General features: G+C 37.1%; 2 pseudogenes; one reads left to right on the top strand and one right to left on the bottom strand.

Moving 5' to 3' along the window:
- Positions 1-209: 209 nt before the first annotated feature.
- LOC150015573 (membrane-bound transcription factor site-2 protease pseudogene) lies at positions 210-2,303 on the bottom strand (annotated as a pseudogene).
- A 3,164-nt stretch (positions 2,304-5,467) lies between these two features.
- Positions 5,468-6,850, top strand: LOC150015574 (elongation factor 1-gamma pseudogene; annotated as a pseudogene).
- The last annotated feature ends 3,682 nt before the right edge of the window (positions 6,851-10,532 follow it).

The following is a 10,532-nucleotide window of genomic DNA, read 5'->3' on the forward strand; positions in this document are numbered from 1 at the left end:
CAAGCATCTACAGTTTGTAAGTTCAGTCTTTAGAATGTAGTCAAAGACTATTCCTTGCATTTTTTTCTGTTTGTTCCCATCCTATGGTTTGAATGCTCTGTGTATAGCAGGAACTTAAAGTTGTCAGCTAAATATAATTTTAAGGAAACACTTTTTATTTCATACCAAGTAATGGTTTTCAATATTTTAAATGTAACTCAGAAATTCTATTAGATGAGTGCAGATATTACTGTACTGTATATAACTATCCAGAGTCTCTGAGTCACACTGGCAGCCAAAAGTACACTGTCACCAACCAAATAAAAAGTCCTATCAGAGCTCTGACATCATTGTCTTTAATCACTGAGGTAAGGGTAGCATCCAGGAAAGAGTATAAAATACACTGCCCATTCAAAGCAAATCAGGGCACTGCATTAATAATAGCCAAAGCTCCAGGGAGGGAAATCAGGTACTTGCCAAATATCTCCACAACCACAAGAAGATCTATGTTTAGAAAGCTAAAACGTGTGATAAAATTGGTGATGCTAATTGTGTAGTGAATGTGCAGTGGAGGCCCTATGTGCAACATATGGATTTGAAGTAGGTGTTTCACTTTTGTTAAGCTAGTGTGAGTTTCCAAAGAAGTTATTTTGCAGAAACTTGAGCTTTTTTTTTTTTTTTTTTTGCAGTTTTTAGTGGTTATACAAACTTGGGGGGCTTCAGCTGCTTTCCAGGCAGGTAGACATGTATTCAAGTGCTTATTAAAATTATTTCTGTAGGAAAATCTCACATCTGTGAGGCTTTGATTATTACAGCATTCAGTGGAGCCATCCAGCTATTTGTATGTTCTAATTAAGAAGCTTAACTGCTGTAAAGTTGATGAACTTATGCAGTATCAAACTTGGGGTTCATAGGCAATAGTATCTAGACATACATTCCAATATTTTACATTAATATCAGGACAATCCTATAGACGGGTGACAAAGTCTCACACAAAAAGGTCTGTGGGTCCAATGGCAGGTGAGTCCTCAATAACTTCAGCAATAAGCACTCTGACTCCAGAGAAATGAAAGGGCAAGAGAATCAAAGGGAAGAGAACAAGACGTAAAGTATTCAGTACTACAAGGACAAAATTATGCCAAATATTTGCACAAAATATGTTTAGCTTTTGGGCTGGTGATATAAGTTGTAAATTAGTGGTGAACAGATCAACAAATAGTCCAGGATAGATAATGAAGATAAAAATCCCAAAGCCATTCTATCTAATTTGTTCTCTAATAGCTGCTATACCACATCCGATTTCACGTACAACACCACTAATGACGACTGCAGTAAAGAAATGGATCATTTGGTTGATGGGTAAATTTATACCAGGAACAACAACTTGTAGTACCTGTTTGTTGTGAAGAGAGGAGGAGAAGAAGGAAAGAGAGGAGAAAGAAAAGGAAGAGGAGGAAGTAGATGGAGTGTTAGTTGTGATCCCGGACACCGAGATAATTCCAGCAAGCAGAATGAAAAAGATGATCGGGGGACTGTAGCACTCTCTGGCAGTCAGCAGAGAGTGAGAAGCCTCACCGTCGTTTTATTAGGATTTCAAAAGTTACAAAAAATAGAACGGGGGGGTGAGCTCTACAATCAACAGTGAAGGAATTTTTACAATGTATCATTAAGTGTAAAATACAGCCAGGGAAACTTATGGTTTAGATAGCACCTCTCAAGGATACAAAGAAGACCCAGTAATCCTCAAGGCCAACTCCAATTAAGACTTTATCTACAAGGAGGCAGATGGAGTACTTAACAGATCTCTTTGTTCTCAGGATTCCATGACCCAGTGGCCTGAACAGCCTAAAACTGCAGGCGGAGATAAGACCAGCTCATCTCCTGAGCCACAGGACATCTGGATGTAGGAGCATGGGAACATGCCCCTACCCAGAGATCTGAGTTCCTGCAACAAGTAGAGGATGAAGAACTGGAAGCAGAAGAGTCAACCATTATTTGTGCTAAAGTTTGCATTAATGTTTTCCCCAGGATGAAAAAAGGAGATCAAAATGGCAACTATGCCAAACATTATTCCAGCATTGAACCACTGGTAAAGATACTCACTTTCCACAGTTCCCAACTGTAAAAGTCAAGATTGAAAACAGTAGTTTGCCATCTTATCTGAAAAGGAGAGGTCATCAATCCATTTTTTCCAGACAGTTTTCATAAGGATGCTTAAAACACAAAGATGACTTAAGCACTAATTAGGCCAGATAGACAGCAATCCAACCACCCAGCAGCAGCAGCAGCAGCAGCAGCAGCAGCAGGAGCACAACAAGAATCATAGCAGTGGCAGAGACAGTGAAAGTAAGATAAGCCTAGACATCCTCTTCCCTGAAAGCTGCAATGACAATATATTTTTTCAGTTAAATAAAACACACTTTACAGCCAAGGAGATTATAGAATACTCTTGGAAAGAGAAAAAAACTGTAGGGAGATTAAATTTCTGTAGTGTTTGGAATACAAAAACCATTAACTTATTACACGTTGAGAAGAACATGGACTATGGCATTAAATAGGTTGAGTTTAAATCATGCTACTTCCACTCAGCAGCCACGTCACCCTGGGCAAGTTGGGAATGCCAGTCAGACTCACAAACTACTACCTAGCACAGTGATGAGAATTAAGCAATAGGTATAAAAGTGGCTAGTGCTGTAGCTATGAGACCAATACACCAGCCTCAGCAGGTCTAAGCCCAGACCTAGCTGTTTGTGTTTCAAGAAGTTCCTAAGGTGATTATAGTGTATGATAAGAGTAAAGAAACATACAAAGAACTCAGTGTTTGTCTGGCACATGGTAGATATTTGATTGTTGTTTTCATGTAGAGACTATAGGGCTTTTATCATTCAGGCTGCCATGACTTTTTTTTCCTTAAACACAATGACAAGATATGTTCTAAATGAGCAGCTCAGAGAGTGAAAGAGGGTGGAAGAGATGGAGAGAGGGTGGGAGATAGAGAGAGAAAACTAAAATGAACAGGGCCATATATGGTCTAAAGCAGTATTATGACATTTAAAGATTCAACCTGAGCCACCCTAAAGGTCTTTGACATGTGGTCATGTATGATTTTGCTGAGGAAAATTTTAATCATTTCTGCTTCATAATGTGTAAGATGAAGTAACTGATCTGTGTTTACTTACTGATTAGTACGTAAATTTTATTTAGGTTTTCTAGTACTTTTAGTATTAATAAATAAAAGCTTTGTTTTTTTTTGTGACCACCTCAACTGCTATAATACAAAGATATTCACAAATTTGGGGAAATGGAAATGGCCTCAGGAAATATTCTAGCAAATGTCAAAGATCTATTATATAATTGAATTTTTAATACAAAGGAAAGGTCTTATCTTATTTCATAAATAGTTTCCAGAAATAAAAAATCACATGAGAAAGTCAGATTGCATGGTATCTAATGGGCCCAATATTTGAGAAAGTTGCCTGTCTGTCTTTCTTTCAAAAAAAGAAGAAGAAAGAATGAAAAAAAGGAAGAAAGAAAGAAGAAAAGAAAGAAAGAGAAAGAAAGAGCAAACTCTGGGGAAAGGAGAGGATTTGATTTCCAGAGTTACTCATTATGTTTCAAATGTCCAATTTTGAACAACAAGAAAAAACATCATAAGGCATAGAAAGAAACAAGAAAGTAGAACCCATTCAGAGGAACAAAATGAATTGGCAGAAGCAATTCTTGATAAAGAGAAAATGACAGTTTTGCTAGACAACGACTTTAATACAACTTCTTAAAGATGCTCAAAGCTAAAAGAAGACATGAACAGCCAGGAAGATGATGTATGAACAAATTAAAACTAGCAAAATATAATTAAAATAAAAGAATTACTAAAGGGATTCAAAAGCATATTTGAGCAGGTAGATGAAAGAATCAGGACACTTGAAAAAAGGACAATTAAAATTATTAAGTCTGAGGAACAGAAAGAACAAACAGTTGAAGAAAAGTAAATATAGCCTAGGGTACCTGTGAGACATGAACATACTCATTTTGGGAGTTACAGACAGAAAAGAGAGATAAAAATAATGACTGAAATTTTCCAAAATTGAAGCAAGATATAAATCTACAAATCCAAGAAGCTTATCAAACTCTAATCAGGATAAATCGAAGAGACCCACACCAAAACAAGTTATAATCAAGCTGTTGAAAGCAAGGCAAAAGGAGAATCTTAAAAGTAATAAGAAAGACACGCTCCTTGTGGTTTTGGGAATTGTAGCCCAAGCCATGAGCCAGGACCCCTGGAAGGCCTTTAAGTCTCAACAGAAAACCAGAAAGGCTAAGAGGCAGACAGGACAGAAGGCCACTCAGAGGGTCCCCATGGGAATTGGACTTAAATAATGTATATTATGCTTTAGAGCTCGCTCTGCTTTTCTTATCTCTTAACTATATTTCTTGTCTGTTAACTATAAACAATCTGTAGCTAAAAATGTATGAAGCCTTTCAACTAATGCCAGTGTGGCATCAAGATGTTTAGCAGACCCTGACACAGACTGATCACTGTGTTCTCTATATTGATATCTATAATCAGTAACTGTCGATTGTAACCCAAGCATCTAAAAGCCTATTGATGATTCATAAGCCTTGAAATTGTCACCCGGATTACCTCTTCAATAAAAGGCATGGGAGATGGAAGTTCTGTGCTCTTCTCCCCTACAGAGATTAGCCACCTCCTATCCCTCCAGACAAAATACAGTGTTTGTTTCTCTGCCATGGTCCTGAAACCTCTGCAGGACAGGGAGTTTCCAACTGAGCCAGGGAGTTGGAGGCAGAACAGCCTTATATCATATTACATATAAAGAACCCCAGTAAAATCATCACAATATTTCCCACCAGAAACCTCTAAGTTCAGGAGACAGTGGGCTGAAGATTCAAAGTGAAGAACGAGTAAAACTGTTAACTGAGAATTCTATATTTAGCAAAACTCCTTTTCAAAAGTGATGGAGAAATTAAGATATCCCCAGATAAACAAATGCTGAGGAAGTTTGTTAGCACTAGAACTCACTGCAAAAAAGTGCTGAAGAAAATCCATCAGGTTGAAATGAAAGAATGCTAGACAGGAACTAAGTGCCATGTAAAAAATAAAGATCCCTTATAAAAAGTAAATACATGGAAAACTATAAAAACTTACATTTTTATAATTTTATTTGTAACAAAAATTTTTATTTTCAACAAGATTTAAAAGACAAATACATAGAAAGCCAATCACTGGTAATTATTTTGGGGAATACAACTTATAAATATGTAATTTGTGGTGTCAACAAATAAAAGGTGAGGACAAAGCTCTGTAAGGACAGAGATCTTGTATGCTATCAAACGCAAGCTGGTATACATTCAAATCAGAGTGTTAATAACTTTAGGATATTAAATATAATCCCCAGGGTAATCACAATGGAAATAGCTATAGTGTATTCACAGTAGAAAATGAGAAACAAAAATATTTCGCTTTCTCTGTGGAATCATCATGGCGGCTGGGACCCTGTACACCTATCCTGAAAACTGGAGTGTCTTCAAGGCCCTCATTGCCGCTCAGTACAGCGGGGCTCAGGTCCGCGTGCTGTCCGCACCACCCCACTTCCACTTTGGCCAAACCAACCGCACCCATGAATTTCTCTGCAATTTTCCTGCTGACAAGGTGCCAGCATTCAAAGGTGATGATGGCTTCTGTGTCTTCGAGAGCAACGCCATTGCCTACTACTTGGGCAATGATGAGCTGCAGGGAAGTAGCCCAGAGGCAGTGGCCCAGGTGGTGCAGTGGGTGAGCTTTGCTGACAGTGACATAGTGCCCCCAGCCAGTACCTGGGTGTTTTCCACCTTGGGCATTATGCACACAACAAGCAGGCCACAGAGAATGCAAAGGAGGAAGTGAGGCGAGTTCTGGGGCTGCTGGATGCTCACTTGAAGACACGGACATTTCTGATGGGGGATGTGTGACACTGGCTGACATCACAGCTGTCTGCACCCTGTTGTGGCTCTATAAACAGGTCCTGGAGCCTTCCTTCTGCCAGGCCTTTGCCAATACCAACCTCTGGTTCCTCATAAGCATCAATCAGCTCCAGTTTCGCGCTGTCTTGGGGGAGGTGAAGCTCTGTGAGAAGATGGCCCAGTTTGATGCAAAAAAGTTTGCAGAGAGCCAACCTAAAAAGGACACCCCTTGGAAGGAGAAGGGGTCTCGGGAGGAGAAGCAGAAACCCCAGGCTGAGTGGAAAGAGGAGAAGGCAGCTTCCCCCGCTCCCGAGGAGGAGATGGACGAATGTGAGCAAGCGCTGGTTGCTGAACCAAAGGTCAAGGACCCCTTTGCTTATCTGCCCAAGAGTACCTTTGTGTTGGATGAGTTTAAGCGCAAGTACTTCAATGAGGACACACTCTTGGTGGCGCTGCTGTATTTCTGGGAGCACTTGGATCAGGACGGCTGGTCGCTGTGGTACTCCAAGTACCGCTTCCCCAAGGAGCTCACCCAGACCTTCATGAGCTGCAACCTCCTCACCGGAATGTTCCAGCGCCTGGACAAGCTGAGGAAGAACGCCTTTGCCAGTGTCATCCTCTTTGGAACCAACAATAGCAGCTCCATTTCTGGAGTCTGGGTCTTCCGAGGCCAGGAGCTCGCCTTCCTGCTGAGTCCAGACTGGCAGGTGGACTATGAGTCATACACGTGGCGGAAATAGGATCCTGGCAGTGAGGAGACCCAGATGCTGGTTCGAGAGTACTTTTGCTGGGAGGGGGCCTTCCAGCATGTGGGAAAAGCCTTCAATCAGGGCAAGATCTTCAAGTGAACATCTTTTGTCATTGCCTGGCTGCCTACACCTGTCCTTCAGGGAGATGGGGTCATTAAAGGAAAAACATTGAATCCCTTAAAAAAATAAATAAAAATAAAAATATTTCAGTTAAAGACAAAATTATACAGTAATTAAGGAAATGCAGGACAAAAGAAAAACTATAAACCCTACAGAAAATAAATAGCAAAAAGACTGGAGTAAGTCCTGTCTTCTCAGTGAATAGTTCAAATGTAAATGGATTAACCATTCAAATGGACAGAGATTGGCAAAATGGAATTTTAAAAAATGATCCAACTATATGCTATGTACAAGAGACTCACTTTTGATTCAAAGACAAAAAGGGTTTAGAGTGAAAGGGTCAAAAGTGATATTTTATGTAAATAGTAATAAAAATATCTGTGGAGGGTATACTAATATCATACAAAATAGACTTAAATCAAAAAGTCTGCAAGAGATAAAAATAATATTATATAATAATAAAAGTTTCAATACAGCAAGATTATATAACAATTATAAACATGTACACACCTAACAACAAACATTCAAAATATATTTGATGAAGAAACTGACATAATTGAATGGAGATACAGACAATTCTACAATAATAGTTGGATATTTCAAAACTCCACTCTCAATAATGGATAGAAAACAGACAGAAGATAACAGAAGACCTGAACAGCACAATAAAGTGACTGAATTTAACAGTCACTTATAGCACACTATACCTGACAATAACAGAATACACATTCTTCTCAAGTGCACATGGGGCAGTCTCCAGGACCATGTTAGGTCACAAAACTCATCTCTACAGATTTTAAAATATTGACATCATACAAAGCTTATTTTCTAAACACGAATTGATATTAGCAATCATAACAAAAGAAAATTTAAAAATCACAAATATGTAAAATTCAACTGTTCACTCTTAAATAACCAAGGGATCAAGGGGGAAATCACAAAAGAAATTAGAAAATACTTAAATTAATAAAAATAAAAATATTGACATAGCAAAATTTATAGAATGCAGTGATAACACTGCAAAGAGAAATATTTATAGCTGTAAATGCTTACATTAAAAAGGAGGATCTTAAGTCAACAACCTAAATTTACACTTTAGGGAACTAGAAAAAGAAGAACAAACTAACCCCAAAGTTAAAAGAAGGAAGGAAATAATAAAGATTGAAACAGAGATTAATAAAATAGAGAATAGAAAAATTATAGAAAAAGTCAATGAAGCCAAGTTAGTTTTCTGCAAAGAGACCAATAAAATTTATGAATCTTTAGCTAGGTGGACTAAGATAAAAAAAGAGAAGACTGAGATTATTACAATGAAAAATAAAAGTGGGGGCATTACTACCAAGTCTACAGAGATAGGACAGATTATGAGAGGGCACTATAAGCAAATGTTACCAACAAATTCAATAACCTAGATAAAATGAACAAAATCCTATAGATGCAAAACCTATCAAGACTGAATCATGAAGTGATAGAAAATCAAAATAGACTTATAACTAATGAGGAGATTGAATCAGCAATCAAAAACTTCCCTACAAAAAAGACAAGGACTAGATGGCTTCAGTGGGATATTCTATCAAACATTTAAAAAAGAAGTAACACCAATGATTTTCAAATTCAAATGTTGATTAGGAGGGACCACTTCCTAACTCATTCTAAGAAGCCAGCATTGTCCTGATACCCAAGTCAGATAAGAACATTACAAGGGAAAAAAAATACAGGTAAATGAATATTCCTTATGATATTAATGTAAAAAATCTTCAAGAGAATACCATCAAACTAAATTTGGCAGCATATTAAAAGGACTATACATCATGACCAAGTAAGATTTATTCCTGCAGTGCAAAGACACTACAACATGTGAAAACCAGTCATGTAATACACCACATTAATAGGATGAATGGGCAAAACATTAAATAAACATTTTAATTGATGTAGAAGAAAGCATTGACAAATTTTAATACTCTTTCAGGATAAAAACACTCGACAAAGTAGAAATAAAAGGAAACAACACAAGAAAAAGCCTATGTAAAAAAAACCTCACAGCTAATCTCATAATCAGTATTAAGACTGAAAGCTTTTTCTCTAAAATTAATAACAAGAAACACACAATACAGTATACATATGTTTTACAAATTATACACTTGAGCCTATATAATTTTATTAACCAATGTCACCCCATAAATTCAATAAATATAAAAATAATAAAATTAGTAACAGAATGTTGATTTTTACTATTTTTATTTAATACAGTATTTAAAGTTCTGGTCTGTCTTACTTAGTTTGGGATGCTATAACAGAATACCATAAACTGGGTGGGTTAAACAACATACCTTTATTTCTCACAATTCTTGATGATGGGAAATGTAAGATCAATGTGCAGGACATATCAGTTCCTGGTGAGAGCTCTCTACAATTTGCAGGTTACCTCCTCCTCATATATCCTCACAATGAAGAAGAGGAGAGAGAGAGAGAGAGAGAGAGAGAGAGAGAGAGAGAGAGAGAGAGAGAGAGAGAGAGAGAGAGAGAGAGAGAGAGAGAGAGAGAGAGAGAGAGAGAAATTTTGCTTGTTACTTTCATTTTAAAGGCACTAATTCCATTCATGAGGGCTTCACCTTCATAACCAAATTACCTCCCAAAGGCCCCACTTCCAAATACATCACATTGAGGATTTGGGCTTCAATATATGAATTTGGTGAGGGGCAGAATTCCATTTATAATGTAGCTGGAGCAATTAGGCAAGAAAAAGGTTATTAAAATTGAAAAAATAGTACAGTAGTCCCTCTCCATATTGTGGTTCACTTATTGTGGCCTCACTGTACCATGGGATTTTAAAAAATAATATATTTAATTATTTATCACAGATTTTTTGCTATATCGCAGGATTTTGCAGTACTGTATACATATGTTGTTAAAGTTACGTAGGTTTAAGAGTGTAGAATAAATGTAAGGTTCTTACTTTGCAGGGGGGTCTAGAACTTAATACCTGCAATAAGTGAGGGAATACTGTATTAAAATTATTTTTCTCATAGACAGCATGACTTTAGATGTAGGAAACCCTAAAGAATTTGCATACACAAACACACACTGAGAAGAAAAAAGAACTAATATGCTATTTCAGCAAAGTTGCAGAATATAAAATCAACACACAGAAATTATTTGCATTTTATAATGAACATTTCATAAAGTAAATTAAGAAAACAATTCCACTTATAATAACATTGAAAAGAATAAAACATTTAGCAATAAATTTAGCCAAGGAGATAAAATATGTGTACTTAAAACTATATAACACCGTTGAAAGAAATTAGAGACACATAAATAGGAATACATCTCATGTTCATAAAATGTGATATTTTACATTTGTCAATACTGCCCAAAAGGATCTATAGAGTCAATGCAACCCCTATCAAAGTCTGAATAATAATTTTTTGCAGAAATAGAAAAATGCATTAAAAATTTATATTGAATCTAAGACCCTCTGAATTGTATAATATATATATATAAGGTCTGTCTGGAAAAATTCCAGCCATTGTTAATATAATGAGAACGGTTTGTGTGACATCAATGTACCCTGGCAGCCAAGGAGAGTGGACTGGAATGCACATGCTTGAACAATGACAACTTCACTGTACTAGTCAGTGGGGGCAGTAGACTCTGTCGACTGAGCATGTGTATTGTGTGTCCATCGCATTCAAAATGACTGAGCATGTAGAACAATAAATC

Source organism: Furipterus horrens, unplaced genomic scaffold (genome assembly GCF_987537825.1).
Source record: "Furipterus horrens unplaced genomic scaffold, mFurHor1.1.pri manual_scaffold_3, whole genome shotgun sequence".
NCBI classification, from domain to species: Eukaryota; Metazoa; Chordata; class Mammalia; order Chiroptera; family Furipteridae; genus Furipterus; species Furipterus horrens.